The sequence below is a fragment of the Aphis gossypii genome, unplaced genomic scaffold, assembly GCF_020184175.1.
Source record: "Aphis gossypii isolate Hap1 unplaced genomic scaffold, ASM2018417v2 Contig00434, whole genome shotgun sequence".
Taxonomy (NCBI): Eukaryota; Metazoa; Arthropoda; class Insecta; order Hemiptera; family Aphididae; genus Aphis; species Aphis gossypii.
The window spans coordinates 22,791-30,060 of NW_026083104.1; positions in this window are offsets into that span (position 1 = coordinate 22,791).

A 7,270-nucleotide genomic window follows, 5' to 3' on the forward strand; every position below is an offset into this window, starting at 1 on the left:
ATATAAGAAGTGGATCAGCTTATAATCTGTGATTTTGAAACATAGATATTCATAGGCGTAACTAGGGGGAGACTTGAGCGGGCTTAGTCCCCCCAAAACAAATTTTAGCCCCCCCTGTCAAAATTCCTAGTCCCACCAACGGTAACTACATTTTTCAACTTCAATTTTAAATATCGCTTTTTTTTTTTAATAATTATAAGTGTAAGACGTAATACATATCATGTCGAGTAGTTTTTTAACTACATAAATACTACTTAGAATAGTAGAATACGATACTTAGGACTTAGGTATCGTGGACAAATCTATTTTCCCAAATTTATACAAAATGCTACATTTAGCGCTTTCAATTCCAACAAGTTCTGCATCTTGTGAAAGAACGTTCTCAGCAATGCGTTGAATTAACAAATACATAAGGTCAACCATACTACCCAATAGTTTTACAAAGTTATCTATTATAGCAATTGAGAGAGATTTGTCAAACGTTCTAAATCTAAACAAAGAAGATATTTTAAAAATAAATTTGCCAATACTGAGCGGAGGCTTAAACTGAAATAGTTATCTTTAAAATTCACTTATGTTTTAAGAATTATTTTGTATCTAAAATAATACTTAATAAAATTTATCTATTTTAATGTTTACCTATCTCAATACCACTTTTTTATTATTTGTTTTATACATGCCATACACATTACAAAATTTAGAATAATAAAATAATATTATAATTTAATAATGAATGTTTTTTTAGGAACGAGTAAGGGGGGTGTGGGGGGCTCACATTTGTTATTTATATTAAATATGTTAGGGCTGAAGCCCCCCAAACTTTAAGGTCTAGTTACGGCTATGTAGATATTTAAAATATATATATAATATTAAGTATAAATATAAAATAATTTAAGTAAAGTAGAAAAGAATACTGAGGTGCCTTGAAAAATATACTATTTTAAATATCTAATGTATCTATGACTAATCGTTGCAATTAATAAATAAAATTTATATACCCAAACAAGTTAGATGCATATAATCTAGGCCAATAGCAGAAACAAGGTCTATGTCTGGCAATTCTGATAAAATTGATACAGTATCTCCTACATGATGTTCCTCATACTTTTTTGTAATATAGTCATCATGTGTTTTTTTTAACTAAACAACTAGAAGTAAATGGAAAACAGGTACGATTTTGTATATATTCACCTTCTTCAATACATCTAGTGCATGAATCAAACCCAGTATGTCCTTTAATTCTTAAAATAAAAGACTTAGCTGGAGCGTCCATTGAGAATCCATCTATTATAACTTTAATATTTGTATCATCAATATTTATACCATTCCTTAACAAATATTTTGCCTCAAAAACAAACTCTTCTAGGTATTTATTAGAATCATAGGGTTTTTCATTTCCCCAATAAATACCAATTGGAAAAACTGAATTATTATGAGGCCGAATATACCCTAATATTGGCCAAAATGCACTATTGCTGCTTTTAGAGATGGGCAATCCATCAATCCCAATCACAATTTTTACCACATCTACATTGGTAGTTGGATTTACTAAAAAAAATCTTTTAATGGCAGAAGCTAGACCAAGTGAAAATATAAGCCAGGTTCCAAAACTGTTATGTTATTTGTTTCGTTTACTTGTCTTGTTTTAAGTACAGATCGAGAATCTTTAGGAAGTTTTTCCAAACCAGGAATTTCTTTTAAAATTAATAATAGTCCATTTAACGCATTATGAGCAATATTATATTGCAAAGCCCGTGCAGCTAGATTATTTTTTATTTTATGATCCAATGAAATAAATGCTCCAGCTTCATCATTCATAATTTCCAATATAGAAGTATCATGTTGAATAAACTTAAAAAAAAAAAATTTACCCATAAGTAATGTAATACAATAATAAATTGTAAAATAAATGCATACCTCTGGAGAACTATTTCCTATATTTAAATAATTTTTTTTAACAATTTTAGTAGTAATGTGTTCTACATTATCATTTGTATTGACAACAGATGTTAAAATATGAGATTCAATATTATTTGTTGATAAATCAAGAGATTCATTATTGTCTTCATCATATAAAAATTCTAGTTCCTCCCTCACTCTTCGGCGTTTAGTTCTTTTACTTGTCATAATTTAAAATTTACTATATATCTATCTGAATTTCTTTAATAACATAATAGTTACAAAATAAAATATAATATTATGTGATATTAAAAGCATAATCACTTTAATTTTATTTCTAAGGCATATTAATATAAAATGCATCTAATCATAGGCACATTGCAATTACGAAAGATTATTTAGTTACCTATTGAATACGACGGTAAATCTTATTTTTAAAATAATTTTTATAATGAATTAACACTGGAATTCACTAATACACATAATAAAATTATTTCTATATATTAATTGGGAAATATAATATATACCTATAATAATAGTAATAAGTAATAACGAATTATAAATTATAATAATAGGTGGGTAATAATATATAATAAAATAAACTTACTATAATAATTATTATAATAATATGTGTAACACAATTAAACTGCAGGTTCCTCTGAAACAGATATTGAAATATTATACATATTAATATAACAATATAATCAAATAAATACTGTAGGTATTGAAAAAATAAATATTATAATATTTATTAGAAATAGGTACGCCAAATTATACTTACATTCGGTAGTATTATGTTGAGCACGTATAATAGATATTGAGTAGGGAATATTGCAGAGGTGCCCGTGTGAGATACTATATTACACATTCAAAATTAAAATGTAAATAACACGATGCAGAAAAAGAAAATATAACACTACGTTGGGACAAGTCCAAGTGACTCAAATATATTTACGTTTGACCGTTTACTGCAGTTATTCACAAACAATATTATTTAAAATACGAGCGGGTGGTATCACTAGTATCATTCATTAAATATACTATATATTTAAATATTTAACCAATGCTATAGTATCGTTGTCAGTTTGTCACTTGTATTTGCGTTGAGCACATTTACGTTTACGAGTTTAGTGTTTTAACATATAATAAATAGCGTCGTAATAAGTCGTTGACGGTTACTGATTAGGTTGTTAATGTGAAAGTGGAATCATAATAATTATATTGACAGAAATGACAATAATTTACGTGTATATTTTTATAATATAATAAAATAATAATTGATAGTATAATCTCTGACATCACTATTGAAATTTCCCGACTAAAAATAGATTTTTAACAGTAAATGTAGACAATAATAAGCGATACCAATTATAACAAATTTAATGCGTTCCTGATCCGGGCTCCAGTTGCAATGTATATTATTATTATCGCCGTACGACGGAGAAAAAGACTCACAAAACTACAGTTTTTAGCTCTGTCTCTCTCGCACTCCGAATTCAACCAACGCGTGCGAGTGAGAGGTCCGAGCGCCGATACGAAGCTTAATGTATATAGTAATAATGTATAATATATATATGTATATGTATAATAATCTCGCTATCGGTTGTATCGGTGTGATGTTTCTTATCGGTGTAACTTATGCACAGAAAGGAGTCTCTAGCGAGACTCTTCGATAATATATCTTATTATAATCATCTGCAAGGTCGCCAACAAAAACAATAATAACAACGTCATTCCAAATTCCAATTTCCAAGAATGAAAAATATAAAGTGGGAGATAAAACAAATGTTGGTGTAGCGGCCTTCTTATTATTATTCATATTATATAGTCCATAATAATATTTTATATTAATTATTAATTCTATATTATAATATTATGTTTATTTAATATTTATAATAATTACATATATTATAATTATATTTATATGCTATTAGACTATAATAATTTTCAAACTTTTCAAAGTATTTATAAAATATTTGTAAAAAATATTTATTAAAAGTTTTATAATAATTGTCTAGAAAATATTTTTTAGCAACTAGTGCAATATATTTTAAAAATATATTTTCACATTATTGATAAAATATCTTTGAAATAATATTTATGAAAAGTTGTATGACTATTGTTCAAAAAACATTTTCATGGAAACCTTATAAAAATATTTAATAAATATTTTTATACAATCATTTAGTACAATTATTAGTTAGCATGAGAAGAAAATATTTTTACAATATTATTAGTCAAATATTCATTATTCAAGCACTTCAAAATATTCACAAAATATTATCATTTTCTAAATGCTGTGTGGGTAGGTATACTGATAAATAAATTGCAGCCCATGAGCATCTGTAAGGTCCAAAATGCCAACAGCCCAGGTGACGATCGCCCACTCACCAGTCGGCTCAGTCCAGGGTTAGTGCAACTCTATAGGAGCGTTTTATACCATGTATAGTTCTATCGTACAACCACCGTTAGCGCTGTACGTCGTCGTAGTTCGGCATTCCGGCGCCTGACTGCTTATGTCACTTTTCAGCTGACTACCTGCCTGATCGTTATGTTCGTTAAATGTTAATTCTTATTTCATAATAAAATTGTCGTTTGTCAAATGTCAATTATTTTACGACTTATGTCTTAAAAGTTATATGCTACTATTTGACATCTGTGACCTGTGTTGTGTATTTTACCTAATACAGTAGTTGTGTATTACCTAATATCTTTAATCGTGATTATAATTAAAGACTTAGGTACTACTTATTTTCAAATGTCACCCAAAAATCTATCGAAGTGTGTCGTAAATGGTTGTAAATCAAAAGGTAAGTAACGCTTATTATGTCAATAGCGTAAAATATACCTAACTAATTAGTCAATATTATAATAAAAATATAACATTTTTCCATCTGGTCACATTCTACATCAGCAATAGTAATGTTTGATTTTGATATACCCAAGATATACCTAGGATAGTTAAACATTATTTACCATTTTTATACATTTTACAATAAATATTATTTGAGAAAATGGGTATTTCATTTTCGTTTATATAATAAGAAAAAAAGATAAGTAATAGGTACCTAAGATACGTGAAAGTTAAAAGTATGATTTACTGATAATTAATAATTAATTCCATAGTTATATTTAATTTTTTTACACAATTGATTTGTGATGTTATCTTTAATATTGGAGCGAATTTATCTCGGGATTTACCTATAATATTAAATCTTAAAGGCTAATTGGATTGCAATATGTATATACTACCTATATTAATATTTAATACTATAAACAGTGTTGGGGAGTAACTTGGCTTAAGTTACAAGTTAGTATAACGAAATTACTTTTTAAGTAAATTGATGGTAATTTAATTACATTTTATTGTAAGAAATTTATATGTGATTTAAGTTACTTTTTTGTAGTACCTAATTATTACTTAATTACTCGTTACTTTATTTGGTTTAATACATGCACTAAAATGCGATCCAAAATCATTGACTGTAATTTTGAATATGCACTTTTGTTTAAAATTGATAATTTCATATTGTTGATTGTCACTATTTAATATTTAGTTTATGTATAGTCGTATTGAACACAAGGTTAGCCCCAGTAATATTTTTGAAAAAACTAACTTTAATTGTAATTGAGTAATTTTTTTAATTCAGAAGAAATGTAACTCGACTAAATAAAAAAAAAAAAAAAAAAACTTAAGAATAATTTAGATACAATTTTTATAAGGAATTAGTAATGTAATTTAATTACCAAAAAACAGTAACTTTTCAAACACTTACTATTAAATATTGCAACCACCAATATTTTTTATATTATTATTTTTTTTTTTAAAGGTGTGATTGTTCATCGGTTTCCAAACCCGACATTATAAATGGATAGACTTTTAGAATGGTTAGACATTTTAGGCATAGTCAATTGTGATTTGTGACCCACTAATGGTTTACAAAAATAAATTTGTTTGTGCTGCTCATTTGGCTAGTGATTGCTCCAGTCCTGGCACAATAAAATTAAATGCCAAAGCTAAACCGACATTGAATTTGCCATCGGGTATATATTAGGTACATAAATTAATAACAATTTCAATACCGTTTTAATTTTGTTTTGTAGCGATGATAGTTTCACCTAGTTGTATTGATGAACAGTTAAAACCAAAACCTAGTATTATGTCAACTATAATTGAGGAATTCAATAATGATGATGGTATTTTTTGTTTATTACTAATTTTTTAATCCATCAATACCATGTCCATTTTTAATTATTATATAAGTTGGTGATTGTGACATATCTGGTATAAATTTACTAACTACAAATGACGAACTGTCTGCAGAGGAACAATTTTCAGAATTTTCAATTTTAAACAATGTGCACTATGATAATGGTATGTTTATAATTTAATGGTACACTGTTGAAATCCTAATGATTTATTATTTTAGTAACTGGTTGCGATGTCTCAAAACCCGAAATGAATGATTGTGGTGATATTTCTGGTATAAATATTTTGGATTCCAGTGTTCAATTAGCTGAACTTGTTGGTATGCTTATTAAAATAATAATCATATTATAGTATAAAAAATAAATTGATTTTCTTATTAATTAAGTCTTAATTTGCTTTGCTATAAGTAAAACTTATGATTGCGTTTTGCCTTATATAGACGACATGTATAATGCTAGTGTTGGGACTTCCTCTCAAACTAATGCTGCTGCAAATAAAAGAGACTATGCACAAAAGAGTACTGCTACAAAAAAACAGTTTGGTTAATATTAATAATTGCTAAATAATTGTCACAGCATCACATTTTATGCTTGAATAAATACCATAATAATTGTGATGCAATAATAAGTATAATAAATTAATTAATTTCATTGAGAATACCAATTTTAAGGTACGTTTTTGTTTATGCAGGACTATTAAATAAAATTGGCGTGAAAAACTGTAGTCAACTTACTCCTAGATGCCAAAAGTTTTATCATATCACTAAAAAACTTTTTAAACAATCTCGTCGTGATGGAATCAAAAATCAGTTGTTTAAAAACAGGCTAAAGTCAGCTGAAAGATTTACTGATGAATTTTTGATCAACAAATATTCACACAAAATAAGTGCCACGGCTTCAATGTTTATGCGTCTACAAATTCAGGCAGAGGTCACAGATTTAGTATGGATGAGAAAATGCTCAGTCCATCACTATACAAAAAAAGTAATAAGTGTTATAGAATGCTCTCTACACTTTTTACTCTACCTAGTAATAGGACACTAAATTCATTACTATCCACTGTGACAATTCGCCCTGGTATCTGTTCGTTGATCATGGATGTACTCAAAGAAAATGTAAAGAAACTGAAACCTACTGAAAGGTACTTTTATTATGTTTATTA